The following is a 17,038-nucleotide window of genomic DNA, read 5'->3' on the forward strand; positions in this document are numbered from 1 at the left end:
GGCATCTGATTCAGTTAAACATTATTTTACCAATTACAACTTACTGGTTGTATACCTTCTTAAAATAGCATCATGCAGCATCTAAAAATATGAAACTCTAGCTGGCTTCGGTTGGTTTGGGGTTTTTTTTTTCCCCTGCAACTGAAGATAATCATAGTAATCTCTGGAATGAAAATAGTGATATTTCAGCTCAATCAACTCATACCCTAATTCACCTCAAAAATTATATTCCTTCATTTTACTGAAGAAAAATCCCATGCTCTGGAATAAAATCTAAGTGAATTTTCAAGGCATGTACAAATGCACAATCTACCCAAATCTACCCACCTAAGTCATACCCAAATCTAACATACAATTAGTCTCTCAGAAGCACTAATGAGATTTCACACTCTGTTTAATTTCCACGTGCAAAACTTGGTATGCATTTCTCTCCTCAAATCTTCTAAGTGTCCCAAGTGTCAGAGAAAATTTGGTCCATAATATGCTAAACATCATTTTCAGTCTTTGAGAAAACAATGCATGAGTCCAAGATCCTGACACTCATCAAACGTACTAGGTGCCAATGCAATTACTCAGCTCTGACCATTCATTGTAGCTTTAGGAACATACTCAATTTTAGTCCAAATCATGACTTTGACACAAGAAGAAAAAATAAATGCTGTCACTAGTAGTAGGAGAAGAAAAAATATGTTATTACACAAATCCAATAGATCCTGATTTTGTCACGGGACTGGCTGAAGCAATGAAGCTCAGATGGATAAATGTGGGCTACAGCCCAGCACTTCTCAGCCTGCTGGCCCTCACGATGCACATACTGCTGCCAGGGCCACCCTGGGCTGATGGAATGATGCCCATTAATTTCAGAGGCATTGGCTCAGCCACTACGTTTCCCAGAGCTGATGTGGGAGGGGCACTGAATCAGAACATGCCAGAGAAGTGTCTGGCATACACCAAGAAATAAAATATCTGCAGTCCAGAACTAAATTATAGGCTGAGAGATTAATTTTGAAAAATGCCTTTTTAAAGATGATACATATGTTCTTTTATATATATGTATATATCAGACACAGGCCACTGCTACAAATACATCTCAAGCCTGCTGTCAATATCTTAGGATGAAGGACAACTAAAATGCGTGGTTTGTTTTCCTCTTCTAACAGCCAGAGGACCTTATGTTCCATGTTCATCACTTTGCCTCTTTCCAGTCCTTAAAATAGCATGCATATAAGAGGAGACTGAATGAAGTGCTTCACACAGCCCTTGTTCCCAGCAACAACTTAAATTATTTTTGCACATGATTGGAATCATTTGCTGTTTATTTAATTGTGCAAGTGTTTTGGAAGACCTGTTGTAACACTGACTGTTTTTCTCTGCTGGGCTGCTGCTTTCACTGCCTCAGGCATTTTCCCTCGGTACAGTCACAAAAAGCAATGTGGTCTTCTGGACTTTATGGCCATTGAGTAAGGTTTGTCAAAAGAAAACTGCAGGACAGACTTTTCAGCCTGAAAATCTCCCTCCATCAGCCCAGCACCGTCAATTCCCAGTGGAGCTTGCTCCAAGCAGCTCACACACAGTGCCCAGAGAGCCACAGAAAGGAGTGGAAGCTTTCATTGCTGCCTTAACAGTGGGCTTAGCCACAAAAGAGCAGCTCCTCCTGAGCAGTCTGCCAAATATGAACATAGGCTCAGAGATTTTTGCTTTTTCCCTCACCATAGGCTGGACTCTGAGACTTATCACATCCCTGCCTGTGCTGCTCAAGGACCATGTGCTTTAAATTACACTTTTGGTAACCATGGTGAAATGCATAGTCTCATTTCTTATGAATAAAAGCTTTCCCAAATATCTTCTAATGTGACTGCCCATGAGCAAAAACTTATTCTCTGACATCCTTTCCTCCCTGCTCTCAGCTCTGATGAATACAAAAGATGCATCAAAATTTTTCCACATTGGAAAAACCTCCAATATTGCTCACAGGGTCATGAGGTATAAAACTGCCGTCAGTGCAAGGAGGTCAGCCCATACAAAGCATTCACACATTCCTGGCTAAAATAGCTGTGTGATTTTTTTTCTCTGAACATGGTCACTCTCAGGAATTTAGATTTTTCTGAACACCTTAGTGTTCGTTGTAACTCTCAGATTTAGGATTTGCTCTTGACTCACAATTTCCATGCACAGGTCAAGTAGTCAGCTCTAGCAGCTTCACCACCAATATCTTACAGACACTCAGGGAGTCACTTTTAATTCTCCCTAATTTGGCCAATTAGCATTCTGTTAATTAAACATAGAAAGTGCCTTTATTTCCTCAGAAAAAAAACATTCCTGCTTAACCTATGATTTATATATGTACCTCTGCAGGCTGTTTCAATGAGATTAGAGTTTGCACATGGCTTTTGTTCTTGGTTTGTAGACATTAATCTGAGGAAATCTTGCAATATAACATCAGATTCTCTGTCTGGCATTTATACTGGAATTTTGCCCGGCGTAGTTTCACTGCTGAGATAATTAATAGTCTTTAGTAAGCATGATTCCCTGCCTGTGAACTTCAAAGACAGCAGCAGTTTAATATTCTTTCTCTGACTTTAAATAGCAGACAGTTATTACAGTATTACATGATTTGGAAGTAAGGGACGGCACAGGAACAACTAATTGAAGTTGGCTAGAGGGCTCCACCAAATCTACCTTGAGTCAAGCTGTGTATGGGGAAGGGATTATATGATTTTTCTAATTCTCTCTCTATTTCCATCTGAACTCTGTCAAACTCAAATGATTGTATTATCCAGCTTATATTTCAACATATTACTGTGTGCCTGTCCCAGAACCACCCAGTGCTTAGGGACTTTCAGCTGTGTGTGGGCTCTGCCCTCCACCAGGCTTACACAGCTCGGTTCTCACCTCCTGCTCAGCCTGAGGCAACATCAGGATTTGTGCCTGTGTGTAAGCACAGAAGCTGTGTATTTCAAGTCCCTTCACAGGTCTTCAAACACTCTGAGAAATATCTCCACATATTTCCTTTCTGTTCTCCTGCCTCTTCATTTCTCTGCCACATCTTTAACAAGCACAAACCAGATGTTGTGTAATAACATGAGACACGGCAATTAAACCACCCTTGGCTTTAGAGGTGTGGGTATGAGTCTTTGCTCTGCTCTTGGGTCAAAATTTGCTCCTGCTCCCTAGGGGAAGCACATGGCTTTTCCTCCTCCGAGGACAGCTGTCAAACCAGACATCCATGTTGCCCAGGTTGTGTCATAGGGTGATGGATGAGACTGTGAAGTTCCCAGAGGGTCCTGTGGGTCCAGCTCTGTGTGTATCACGTTAAAATTGCAGGACAAGAGCCTGGACCCTCCTGAGCTTCTCGGGAAATACTTTGTGGCTCACAATTTCACTGCTTGCTGCACCACTAGTTATAAAAGCCTGGTGCATCTTGAGACCACCATGCCACTGCACCAGTGCGATGTTGAAGGGCAAGCAGACTGGTTGTATGTAAATAAATACTGATGAATCCAAAAAGGAATAAAACATTACATCGCTTCCCCCAAAACCAAGTACATAATTTTATCCTTTCTGTCAAGACCCCTGATATGACTTCAGAATGGCATGAACCCCAGGTCACAAGAAGTAGAAGCCATTCTCATTTTGTAGACCAAATTTCCCATGTTTAAAAACCTCAGAATTAAATCCTTTGTTTTTTTCCTATGTTCCTTTGCTGCTGCTTGGCTGCAGGCTGTACCATCTCCACATACTCATCAACTCAAAGACTTCACTTGGTTTTTGGTGAACACCGACAGGAACATAAACATTAACACACTTCATCTGCAGATGGAAAGATTAAAAAACTTGCTAATAAATATGTACCCAGTGTTCATAGGAGAAAGGTAGGGAGTTTAGGTACCTAAATGACTAGACTACAGTCCAATTGATTGAGGTCATCTTTCTCTCAACTGCAGCTGAGTTAACAGAAGCTCTGTGAGCACAGCTGTGCCTGTGTGGAGACACTCTCCAGTAAGCTTCCCTCTACCCCTACAAAAAGGGTAGAAGAAATCCCAGACAAACCACTGCCTGATTTACAGAAGGTGCATGCATATAACTCTGTGATAGCTGAACTGAGCTAAGATTACCAGCCCTGCTTACCTACTATTAGACTTGAACAAAATCCATTTGATTTTTCACCACGGACTCATGGAGCCAAGATATTGCAGGAGAGAGATTTCATGGCAGTGTTTCTTCCAAGGCTGGGCACAGCATTGCAGTAGGTGCACTAATCCACATTCCAGCCATCACCTCAGTCAGAGTCAGGACAGATAAGGCCACGGGAATGCCACTCTATCCCTTGTCTCCCTGTGAGGCAGGGCAACAGCACAGCTTTGCCTTTGCTGACCTCTGAGCAACACAACCTGGGCTGCCTTTCTTCTGCATTTCTGAGGATTTCTAGAGTAAGGAAAATCTGCATTTTAGAAAACAAACAACTGAACAAAAAACTCATAATAACAAAACAAACAAATCCAAATAAAGAAGAGCAGGTGGCTAAGGAGGTATATGGATAATTACTAGGTATATAGTTATCTAGCAACGCCAACTGTAAAAAACCCTCTACATACACATCTGATGAAACCACTAGATGACCAGAAAAGGCCAAGAAGCCTATTGCAAGAAACTCTCAATGAAGGTAAAGGAGTCTTAAATAAAATCACATCTATATAAATGCATTAGATCTTGACTCCCATTTTATTCAGCAGACAAAGACTGCTGCACTTGTACAGCTGCCCCATACCTATTCTTCTGAACTTTTTTATTTACATCTCAAACATGAGAATTTATCTGAAGCTTACAGTTAGCTAGTCACCAGTTCATAAAGTTTTTCATCCAACTAAAGAATATGAATAGCACTACTACCCAGGTGACCAGGCAGAAAAACCTGACAGTGTTTGATTTACAGCAAATCCAACGTCTGTAGATTTTTAAACAAATTGTTCCCAGCACAGTTACAAATAATGAAGGCACAAATACCACAATTTATGAAGCATTTTGAAGAAGAAGGAAAAAAAAATAAGAGCCTACATTCATTAAAAATAGTCTGGCCACATTTAGATTTAAAAAGTAAACATGCATATTGGAACCCAAGCTGCAGGATTTCCTTTTCTTACACTTTTCATAAGACTCAGCACACAAGTTTTGCTTACGATTTAACATGTTCCACATAGGCTTCTTCATCTGGAAGTCTGTTGCTAATTATATTGCCAGTGCACTTGAGGTAATCCAGAAGTTGCTTCTCTCTGAGACATTTAATAATAAAAATAAATACAACATTATTACTTCATCTATTTACAGTGAAACCCAAAGGAAATATTTCAAATTTATCATTTACTGAAGAAGAAAAAAATTAAAATAAGCACATTATGCTTTTGTAAATAAATTTCCAGCTCCTTTTTTTTCTGATGTATTCATCAAAGACTTATCAAGGGGCTTTGGGATGAGCTGTAGGACTTCTTGGTTTCATACTTTTCAAAGTCAATTTTCTCTGTGTTTGCAATTGATTTAATGTAGCCTTTAGGATTTTTGATGCAGAATTTTAAATCTCTGGAGAAATCATGGCCACTTAAATAATCTAAATAGCACTAATATGTTTCCTTAGTCTTAGCTGCTTTATTAATGTTCGTAACAATTCAAACATAATGTGCAAAATATGTAGAAATACCTTCTCAGTCTTTATGACACTAATAAGTTAGACAACAAAGGCTGCTAGACTGACTCCAGGACCAGACTTGGTCATGGTCAGACATTTCAGTTCAAGAAACCAAACAGTAAGACTCAGGGGAAAAAAAGGTTTCCTCCTAATGTCCAAGTCAGGGCTTGGCTGAGAGCTCAGATCTTTAGTGTTCAGTTGTTCACAGCTAACACTGGGAACAGCCTCACTGTCTGCACCCAAGTCCTTTGGAAATCCCGCTGAGGTTTCCAAAGGAGTTACGTTGTCTGGCAGAGGCGCCCTGTTCTCGCTGCTGCCAGTGCCCAAGGAGTTAAAAGGGACAGTGTGAACTGAACCACCTCTCCAGCTCACTGACTGTCCCCTTGGCTTTGAGTGAACAAAAGGGGATCTCTGAATAGGAGCTGAAGATTTCATTTCAAAAGGTATTAGGGATGTGATACAGAGGCACTATCTGATACCATTTCAGGTGAAAGTACTATGAAAGTGTGGTAAAATCATTATGGTTTCAGTGCATGTGTCCTTTTTTTCCCTCACAGAAGAATCAAGATACTTCAAGCTCTTTAAGAAAAGAGACAGTAAAAGGTGAATGACAAAAGCTTGAGCAAAGGGTCAGTGGCAGGTCCCTGGGACTGATTACCTCTTTGAAATCCAGGCAGCAGGGGATGGCAAGTGTCAAAGGCTGCAAAATCACTTCTGCTGAGCATCTAATCACCAATGGGTCTGATCAGTGGAGAACATGGGGTGAGGAACCAGGAGAGATCACTAAGAAGGAAATACAATGAATCATGCTGTTTTACTCTGAAGGGGAAAAAAACCCTAAAAAACAACAAAAATGCAGCCTACAGAAATTGCTGGCAAAGGAGACAGGAAAAACAAAGAATTAATAAAACACCTATGAGTGAGGGTAAAGAAATAAAAAAGGGAAAAAACAAGATCTAAACATTTTTGCCAAGTCTGTGGGAGTTCACTGACTTTACAGAATAACTTCTCACAGGAGCTCTTTGATGCCACAGATTCACTGGGGTAGGTAAGAGGGGATAGGCTAGGGGTCACCATCTGACCCCAACAAAGAAGAAAATGGCACAGAAAATGTCAATTACAAAATATGGAAATGTCTTTTCAAAGAAGTGAGGAGGACAAATGGGAGACACCTCCCCAAAACCCAGGCTGTACGATGTCCTGGGGCAGGCATGGTTTCCCAGGGAAAGGAGCCCTGCCTCACTGGGAGGGATTCTCCAGAGGTGAAGTATTTCACTGACCAAGAGCACTGCAAAGCCCATCACCCCTGCCAGCCCCTTGGCATCTACCCAAGGCACACTGGGAGATTAGAAATTATACCTATGCTTCAGCAACCTCAGTGCAATTCCCACCCCCCTTCCTACCTTAGGTCCACATTTTCACTTGTTTAAAGGACCACATTGCTCTAATCATTGGCAATGTGGAGGCAAGATTTCCGCCCTGCTTATGTTGCCACCAGCACAGTGCTACCCAACAAGCATCTGTAGCTAGCAGATGTGGGGGTGCACACCATTAAGTAGCATCATTAGTTCCACCAGGCCCTGTGTGATCCTGTGTTTCCAGGACAGAGGTGGCAGCTGCACTGATATAATGTCATCACAAGGAAAAGACAGGAAGATGTTGGAGGCTCTCCAGGGACATGGCCACATCCCTACCATGGAGTTCAGGATGACCACTCACCAGGATGGACAGGGTTCATGAGGAAGAGAGGCTACAGGTCCATTCTCTGCCCCAGGACAGGCTACAGCCCCTCACACTTTGCTCTTCTTCGTGAAGAATATGCAGACAGCAGTCATTTAAAACACTCACTAAGAGAACTGTTTTCCAGTAGATTGGCATAGCTATGGTCAGGGGGAATTTAGGAAAGCAACATATGCACATGTACATGAGGACATGCACTCCTTTAGGGACTGAGAATTACACTTCCAGATTTAAAATGGAAAATGCAATTCTGTTTAACGATGATTACAGGTTTAGTTATGCTTTCCTAGATAAACCTGGCTAACAGCATGACATCACTTGTATTGCTTAAAGCTGTATTTATCATGACCTGTGGCAAGTTCAGAAAAAAATTCCCATAAAACAGGATGGATATTTACCTCTGGATTACTCATACCTTACCAAGTTTCAGGGAATGTACTGATCTGTAAAGATACCTAGTGGCTAATTGGATGTTTATCAACACAGTATTTAGGCAGTACTGTTGCTTTTTCCCCTGCACATTTGTTTCACAGTGTTTTCACTACTTTCATGACCACTAAAACAATATATTCAGGATAATGAGGTTTCTAGTGGTTTAGAAATGTTATTTAAATGCTGATTTCAGAAGTACTGTTCATAACCTCTGTTAGGTCTGCCAAGAAAGCACAATTTCCAAGAGGTTTACATCAGCATAAATCTATGGAGTTTTGTTGAAGCATTGCATTCAGGGCAAACTTTTGCCACTCATCTGACTAGATACCCACAAACCATTGACCTAGCTAAAAAGCAACCTGCAGCACCATAAATTGATAGACACAGAAAAGTATCTCAGTTACATATGAACCCTGAATTCCTTTAAGGTTGTTTTTTTCATATTTTCTACCAATGTTTTTTGAGTTGGGAGGAAATTTTACACATCCAGCTTGGTTTTAACCCAGCTCAAAAGTACTTGTGCAAATGGAGTTTGCTATTCAGTAAGCCTGTTCCTCCATGATACCAAGAGGGGATGGATGGATCTTTGCTTCTGCTTTTTTAAAAAGCCAAGGTGTGTAGCCAGGTGTGTGGCTAGGCTGCTGGATGACATCATGTAAGCCATGTCATCTTTCTTTGCTTCAGATTTCCATCCACTTGGAAATAAATAGATAAAACACACGGAAATACTCTAGCAAAATCCTTGAAACAGGTGGGTCTTATTATTCTAAGAAGAAACAAAACTCTGTGCATTTTCAATGTGGCCAGAGCAAGGATTAGCGAAGCAGGACACACCCTGGCTATAACACTGCCTTCCTCTGTGGCTCAACTCACTTCACCTTGTCTTCATTTTTTATATCTGGTGTGGTATTCATTCCCATGCACCTCCTCCAGAATCCTGTGCTAAATCTTGCTGTTTGCCATGTAAGAAAGACTCCGAATCACTGAATAATAGAAGGGTTGAGACTCAAAGAGACCTCTGGAACTCATCCGGTCCCCCCCTGCCCCACCCAAGTAGGGCCACCTACAGCAGTTGCTCAGGACCATGTTCAGATAGGTTCTGAATATTCTCAAGGAAGGAGACTCCACCACCTCTCTTGGCAAACTGTGCCAAGGTCTGGTCACCCAAAAATGTGTTTTCTGATGTTTAGAAGGAACCTGCTGTGTTTCCAGTTGTGCCCATCACCTCCTGTCTTGTCACTGGGCACCATGGAGAGGATCCCGGTTCTAGCCTTTTGCACCCTCCCTTCATGTATTTGTATGCATTGTTAAGTTACCCCTGAGCCTTCATTTCTCTAAGCCTTCATTTCTCTAAGCCGAGCTCTCTCAGCCTTTCTTCATAGGGAAGGTGGTCCAGCATCTTACTCATTTTTGCAGCTCCAGGCAGCACTTGTTCCAGTAGCTCCATCTCTCTCTTGTGCTGGGCACCCCAGAACTGGATGAACATCTATGAGTAGCTGAGAAAAAAAAGATATAATAATTGCAAAAAGCAAAATAACTTACCTTAGAGTTAGAGACTTCAGGAGTCTACTGGTTAGTTTACCAAGGAGAAAGTTAAGGGAGAAGCTTGATCACAGTTTTTAGGGACCAAGACATGGAACACAACGTAATTTAAGTAATTGTCAGTTCATCAGACAAGAGTGTAACAAGGCCAAATGACCCAATTTGAAAGGGGACTGAAGAGAAATGAAGTGCAGAGTAATTAGTTGTTTAACAATGGCAGCAATTAGCTGCTGGAAAATTTACCAAGTATTCTGGCTGATTCTCTGTATCTGGTGATTAAATCAAGATCAGATTTTTTGTCTCCTTTGAAGTCTTGTCCCAGTTCATATAAAAATTCCTCTGGCCTGTGTGATGCAATAAGTCAGACAAAAAATGATCACAACAGTCCCTTCTGGCTCTATCATCTACTCTTTTATATGAGCTGACATTTGCTGTTCTGATGATTAGGCAATTAACATTGCAGAACCACAGAAAATTCCTAAAATTCAGCAAGGCTGAGTGCCTTGAGTTATTATTTGCCTCAGTCTCAGAACAAAACTCTGAACACAAAACATGGCTGTACTTGTCTCTAAAACAAGCCAGAAACAAGACAGAGAAGAATTTGGTAGGTTAAATGCCAGTTTGGTGTACCCAGCCTATCTCAGCTGTGTGCTAATCAGCAGTAGCACCTGCATGCCAGACACAGGCTGATAAAATCTCCATACTGCTCGTGATCAAGCATGGCAGCCAGATTTGTTTATAAAAGACTGAAGCATCTCTAAAAGAAAGCTGTTAAGGGGTTCATTCTCCTAGCAAAACAGGTCAGAGTAGAAAAGCCTGCATTTGCCCTGGAGAGGAGTCCTTTAAAAAACAGTCCTTGAACATAGCAAGGAGTTGGAGCACATTGACTGGTGTAGGTCGGGTTGCTGCAGCAATTATGTCTTAGGATTCTGGAGCCAGTCTACCAGATGTACCAAGGAAAAGCAACTTTTCTGTAATAGCCTTGATAATAGGTTTCTGAGGGAGACAGCTCCTTGGAAGCCAAGTGCTCTGATGCCATTTATGAAGGTGCACCACAAAAAGGCAGGAAGGCATTAGAAGAGAAAACATAACATATGTTAATCATCTGCAATTCAATCACTTTTCTGTGTAGCTAGGAAATGAATAATTTTGTGTAATGCTAAGCACAAGACTGTGACTCTTTGTAGATAGTCCTTGAACTGAAACAATAAAGAAAGCAGCATGCTGCTTGTCATTCTATTGCAGCCCTCATGAGTGCCAAAATAAGCTTTAGGAAAGTTCATGTCTAATTTTCAGACTTGGCTGCTCTAAAGACATCAAAGAGCCCAAAGAATTTGAACAATTTTTCCTATGGATGAATCATCCTTAGTGATTTCATGTTATTTCTCAGACCAGACCTGAAATCCAACCCAGATCCAGAACCATAGAGCTGTGGGAAGGTTTGGATGGCACATAACTGTGCATGGAGTCCTGGTCATCAAGAACACCCCACCTCCTACACAGACACCCAAATGAGCAGTTCCAGAGAGGATAGAGAGGATTTATTTGACAGGCATGGAGTGTAATGTTCCCACAGCCATTGGCAAACCCATGGACAAAGCCTGTGTCTTTCCCACTAGAGGATGATAAAAGGGAGTGGGGGCTGAACATCTACTCCTGCTTGCACCCCAAATCTGTTCTTGCTTGAGCTGATACAGATATGCTCCACTGGGTGCTTGGGTACCATGGCTGCTGGAGGCCTCAAAAGCTAGTCAGAAGGATGTCATCTAAACCCATGAACAGATTTTTTTTTTTTTTAATTTGGTGCATATTGCCCCACTCTGTGTGTGGAGGCACTGGTGTAAACAACCACTGCCAAGGACAGCTCTCCTTCCTTCAGCCAAGGCTGGATCTATATCCCTTTTGCAATGGGAAACATTTAAACTCATTTGCTACAGCTGCATAACTTAAAAATGATGTAACAGGGTGAGAAATTTAAATTTAAGCTCTGTGTGTTTATAAGCCAAACAAATAGCAGTGTTATTTATTGTGTCCCCAAACCCTTGGTAATCGGCACACAGACAGCTGTATCTAAGTCCTTTCTCTTCACACACATACCATCAACTCTTTTCTCTTCTGCTCTTGGCATCACTTGTTATGCCTGGTCCATTATATCTGTTGGAAATTTTTCAAAAGGAAAGCTTGAAAAAGACTAGAATTAAAAAAAAAAAAAAATCACTAATATACTTTCCTCAGTCAATAGAGGAAAGCCAAGCAATGAGGGAAATTCCCCCACACATATCCTAAAACTGTAAATAGAAGAGGCTCTTAGTTTGGCAGAAGTGAGTCTGCATATAAATGCAGGATTTCTGAGACCAGCCCAGTGTGTGTATACACACGTGTATATCAGCTGAAAGAATTCAGCTGTGCCTCCCTGCTGCCCCAAAGCAGAGTTGGCCCTTAGTGCATGGCCACCACAAGGGGCCACCACACACCATCCCTCAAGCAGGGCAGCAGTGTGGCAGAAGAAAGTCCAGTCTTGTCCTGGCGAATGGGAAAAATGCTCCAAAGGGGTGAAGGATAAAGTGGGGTCAAACACAGGAAGCGTGAGATGCAGGCAGGAGCACGTCAGCTGGGGAGGAGCTGCTGGGTGGCATTTTGGCACAGGGTGGGCTGGGGCATGTGCCACTCACAAGGACAGCACGAGCCCATGATGACTGGCTGGCACAACAAAGGTGAACATTATAGAAAGGTACATAAGCACAATCACACAATTTTTTCCTTCTTCAGCTCCTGTCAGACTGCTGTTATGTACTGCTGGAAAGCATTGGTTTGAAGGTAAACAGAGACCAACTGGGCACAACACAGGAGCACCACAAGTGGCCTCAAAAACATCCTCCAACTGCAGGTCACAGGCTGTTTCCCCTGAGAAAGAAAACACTTACTGGTAGAGGAAGGAGAAGTAACAGCAGCCTCGAGTTCATGAATGTGAAAAATAAAGTGAACAGGTGGTTCTCCATGTCTGCAGGAGATCAAACAAGAGGAAACAGATTTAAATTATGCAAGAAAAATAGCTAAATAAGCAACCAGAAAAATCTTTGGGGATGTCTTTAAGACAAACAGCCCGAGTTCAAGGCCAGATTGGATGAGGCTTTGAGCAACCTGGTCTTGAGAAAGGTGTCCCTGCCCAGGGCAGGGGGAGGGAACCAGGCAATCTTTAAAGTCCCTTTCCCAAACCATTCTATGCTTCTATGAAGAACATTGCATCCTGAGGTTATCTGTAGTATATCTCAGCAATTACAACATTCAGCAAGCACAGAAAATGTAAAACACAAATACACAGACACAGCAAATACAAATAGGTTAATGATAGTTATGAAAAGCCACAGCTTATGTTCGGAAAAGACAATTGGCCTGAAGTCTCACTTGCAGCATTGTTTTTAGGAGGACCAGAGGTCAAATTTACAAGCTTCAAAGGGCATTCAGATGAACTGAGTTAATTTTCAGGGGGATTTGGATGCAAAACTCTTTTCACATAAAATCTCAAATCATTTCCCCCTCTGATTTTCCTTTTCCCCCTAATAGGTTTTTTTCTGTGAATGCTAATAGTGCAGAGACGGCACCTAAAATAATCTGAGGTGCACACACTCCTACTAGATACAGATAACTGAGGGTACCCAGTACATTTGCAGAAAGCCTGTGACACACTAGGGAATAGTCATGTCAAACAAAGACCTTCTCTCCATTTCTGTGTGGAGTCTTGGCTAACATCCAGTTCAGACAGAGTAGCTGAAAGTCATTTCTCTCTGATGTCCTTTAAAAGCCTAAATGCAATGAAATACTAGTGTGAGTCCATTTCCCAGTGAGCAAAAGTGTCAAAAAGCCACCATCAGAGCTGGATCTAATTGGCACTCCCAGTAGGGAAGTAAGGAAAGAAATGGTGAGACACAATGCCCTACCTCCTGTGGTACTTGTTACAAAACTTTCTGCAGCAGTTGTTCCAACTTTTGGGGCACTGAGTTTCATTTTTTTATTCCCACCCACATCAAACCCCCCATGCTCTATTATGGTTAACCAGACACCTCACTGACATATTCTGCCTCTTTATCCCTCCTGGCTTTTGCTGCCAGTGAACAGCTGTTGCTGCATGAAAAGTCACACCCTGGATCCATATTCTTGACTGATTAAACGCAATGTAAAATGCTTGACCCTATGCACGGCCCACGGCCAGCCTGGCCTCGAAACTGCCATGGTTGCATTTAAATATATTTATCCTTTTTGCTATCAACAGATTATGATTCAATTGAGCACAGAGTTATAGGGTCAAACATCATCAATTCTGCAGCTGAAGCCTTACCTCCCCACAACTTGCTCCCAGATCACTCCCTATTACAGTGAAACAATCTCAGAATCAAACCCTAAGCTCTGGAAGATTGGCTGGATAACCTGACAATAAAATCAGATTATTTGAGCTAACCAGGCTTTCTCAAGAGCTTTGTGCAAATTTCTGTCACACATAACACTGAAGACTTCATGGCAAAGTAGGCACAGGTAAATATTGCTGTGGGTAGTCCAGCAGTCAAGTTGCCAGGCTAGCAAACCTGGTTTAGGGTAAGTGCCACAGCAGGGCACTGTTTTCCTCTGGGAAAACAGGCAAGTCCCATTGATTGCAAGGAGGTAAGCATCTCACTTTTCTCCCTTTCCTTGCAGCCTTCACTTTGCCTGGAAATTTAATTACCTGGAAATTTAATTACCACTTTGCCTGGAAATTTAAATTACCCCACTTCAGGCACTTCAGAGGGCAAATTTGTTTAAAAAAGATACAAGACTGATGAGAGAGGACGATTAGGTACCACCAGCAGCTAGAAAAGCATTACCTTATTTCCAGTGGTTATCTGCAGCTCTCCATGAATGTATGCTAAAACAAGTAGTGCATATTTCCCTTCAAGAAATAGCTAATTTTACAACATCCATTGTTAGGTGGTTTCTGGAGCCTTCCCCGTAGTAGTAACAGAAAAATTACAACAGACTCATTTCCCTCACTAATTCTCTTCCTAAGGCATTCATCTGCTCTGCACAGTTGAGTTTATTTCCTCATTCCCCTTTTCTCTTCACACTTTCTCTGTCCTCTCTGCTTGTTTCCATTTCCTCACCTCCTTTACATTTTTCTCCTCCTTCTGCTCTATAATTTGTGCCAGTCTGCAGGGAAACTAAGTCAAAGCAGCAAATTTTATGTTTCAACCTGAGCACAAGAAGATTGGTCACTCTCATCTCTGAAAATGAGTTTGAAAATTTTGGTCTCACTGCCCTGCATATGAAAACAAGCGTAAAAGGGAAATGTGGCAAGAACAGGCAAAGAGCACATAATAGAGCAACAGGTTGCTTCTGGGCTCTGGCACAGACCTTCCCACCATCCAGTGTTCAGAGAGGACAAGACACATGGCACCGACAGAATTTAGGCTCTGCAGTACTATTTGACCAAACAAAACCCCCAGGCTTTCTACACTGTCAGACTTAGCCCTTTAAACATTCTTTCAATGCAAAAAAGAGACTTATCCAAAAATCTTGTGGGAGGTTTGTCCAGAAAGAAGCCTAAGTGGCCATTTTAGACAACACTTGTTAACAGAAATGCCAAACCTTCCATACGAGAGGGAAAACAGCAGCAGGTCTCTTTACTGGCAAGCACCAGTGCAAAGCAGGAAGGTGCCTGGACAGGAAAAAGACTAGACAAATAGCACCTGCACAACCCATTGACAGAAATGCATCCTCAAATCTTGCTCAGATAGTTTCAAGTAAACACATTTGTAGAAAGAACTACTGGCATAGATAATTAACAAACTAAAAATAAAGTCAAATGCAAGCTTTCTGTGAATTCAGTTCTATAACCAACCTATATAAAAAACATTTATGCTCTGCACCATACATTAGGTTCTGCACGAAAAGGGGGAAATAATATATGCTGCTATCAGATTCCTTTGATTCCTCCTTAGTTTCTGTAGTATGCTATTAATTAATAAATACATAATTAATGTCTTTATTTGTCATGTAAAGAGACTTTAATTTTGCTTTTCTAGTTCTTTGTCATTACTGCAGACAGGACAGTTTTGTATGAAAGCAATGGCTGGTGATGTGTAATACAGCAGCTGGTTTCAAAAATTTGATTTCCCTGTTTACATCCCTGGCTTTAAAGTCCCATAGCAACTGAAAAAAATAATAAAAATCCCCAACTAAATTACCATATTGAAAACTTCCATATAATCCTATTTATGCAGAAGGGTTTTTCTTACAGCATTTTGCAAAGTTCCTTCCCAGCTGCTAATATTTTAATAAAATACCTTTATTATTATGGAGTGCACTGGGAATTAAACCTGGAACTTCTCTAACTGCAGCTTAGCTGGGAGAAAGAAATACACCACTAAAACCTTTGCAGCTCAGGTCTTTTTACTATTTCTTTTTCTTTCAAAATGTTTTGACTAATTTCAAGCTTTGCACCTGCTTTGATCACCCATTTTACTGATTATATTTTCTTTACCCCTGCTAGAGAGGAGGCTGGAGCTTTACACTTCTCATTGACAACTCTTCCATCAAGAATGCTTTAAGAGATGAGCATTTTCCTTGGCAGCAAAGAAGGAAACCATGATGTGTTACACACAGAAGGCTGCCTTAAAAATAAAGAAATAAAAGAACTCACCTCATATTTTATCCAGCATCTTCTGAGTCTCATCAGAGGAAATTAAAAACAAAATTGGCTTCTTGAGAGGATAGATCAGACAACTTAAAGAACAGCTGCAATTTGTGTTTCTGAGAAATGAAAATTGAAATGCAGACTAAAGTGGATATAGGGTGATTTATTAACCTACTTTCTCCATTCTTTCTGAGTGTCAGTGCATTCAGCAGATTATCAATAGCAGCATCTTTAATGTATGATTTTCAAAATGAAATTAAACAGACAACTCCCTGTGTCTCTTCCTCCTCACCTCACGCAGAGCACAAGGATGTTCAAAGGCCCTGTTTGCCTAGCAGGAGGTACGGTGCCTGCAAGCACACCCTGCAAATCTCACAGCCTGACAAAGTGCAGCGGGCACCAACTGCTGTAGGTATTAGTGCTGTTTGTGCCAAATGCCTGAGAGCCCTTATGAACTTGCCCAAGCACACAAGGCCTGAGCAAAAATATCAAATGTTAGTCCTTGACATTTTGTTGTTTTTGTAATCTAACCCCACAGAAATTATACCAAGAGCTACAAAGCCATACAGCTCTTAATCATAGCAGATATGAATCACTGTGTCAGAATCACTATGTACATGAATTGCTGGCAATGTGGATTTATGCCACTAGGACATCACTCACCAGTATCACCCCTCATATTTGATCAGAATTGTGGGATTTGAGAACAGACTTAGCTGGTTGCAATTTGAGTTGCGACCTGAACAAAAAAGTCAGGGACTGAGGTTCACAATCTGTCTGTGTGCTTAAGTAAGAGTTTCACGTTCACCCTGCTCAGATTAATTGCTTCTTTAACCTGCAAATGCTGACACACATGCACAGCTGTGCACACTAATAGGGGGGACAGCAGCTGAGTCTCTATCAAGTTTCATTATATCCTGCATGCTTAATTGTTCTCATCACTGGAAACCATCATTTTATTTAACAGTTTAAATACAACA

At 41.4% G+C, this 17,038-nt stretch overlaps 1 long non-coding RNA gene across 4 annotated transcripts; it reads right to left on the bottom strand.

Moving 5' to 3' along the window:
* Positions 1 to 398: 398 nt before the first annotated feature.
* Positions 399 to 16,832, bottom strand: LOC136285832 (uncharacterized). 4 transcript variants are annotated; one of them, XR_010719566.1, is made up of 8 exons: positions 16,722 to 16,832; positions 16,065 to 16,174; positions 12,319 to 12,395; positions 9,257 to 9,348; positions 6,339 to 6,463; positions 5,178 to 5,270; positions 4,129 to 4,425; positions 399 to 3,810 (listed from the first exon to the last, which is right to left on the bottom strand). It is a non-coding gene; the product is annotated as an uncharacterized lncRNA (long non-coding RNA). The 4 variants fall into 4 exon arrangements; XR_010719565.1 differs by adding an exon at positions 9,638 to 9,738 and having other exon boundaries at positions 399 to 4,425; XR_010719564.1 differs by having other exon boundaries at positions 399 to 4,425.
* Positions 16,833 to 17,038: the final 206 nt, after the last annotated feature.

Source organism: Chamaea fasciata, unplaced genomic scaffold (genome assembly GCF_029207755.1).
Source record: "Chamaea fasciata isolate MVZ Bird 193981 ecotype frontalis unplaced genomic scaffold, bChaFas1.0.hap1 SCAF_2, whole genome shotgun sequence".
Lineage (NCBI taxonomy): Eukaryota > Metazoa > Chordata > Aves > Passeriformes > Sylviidae > Chamaea > Chamaea fasciata.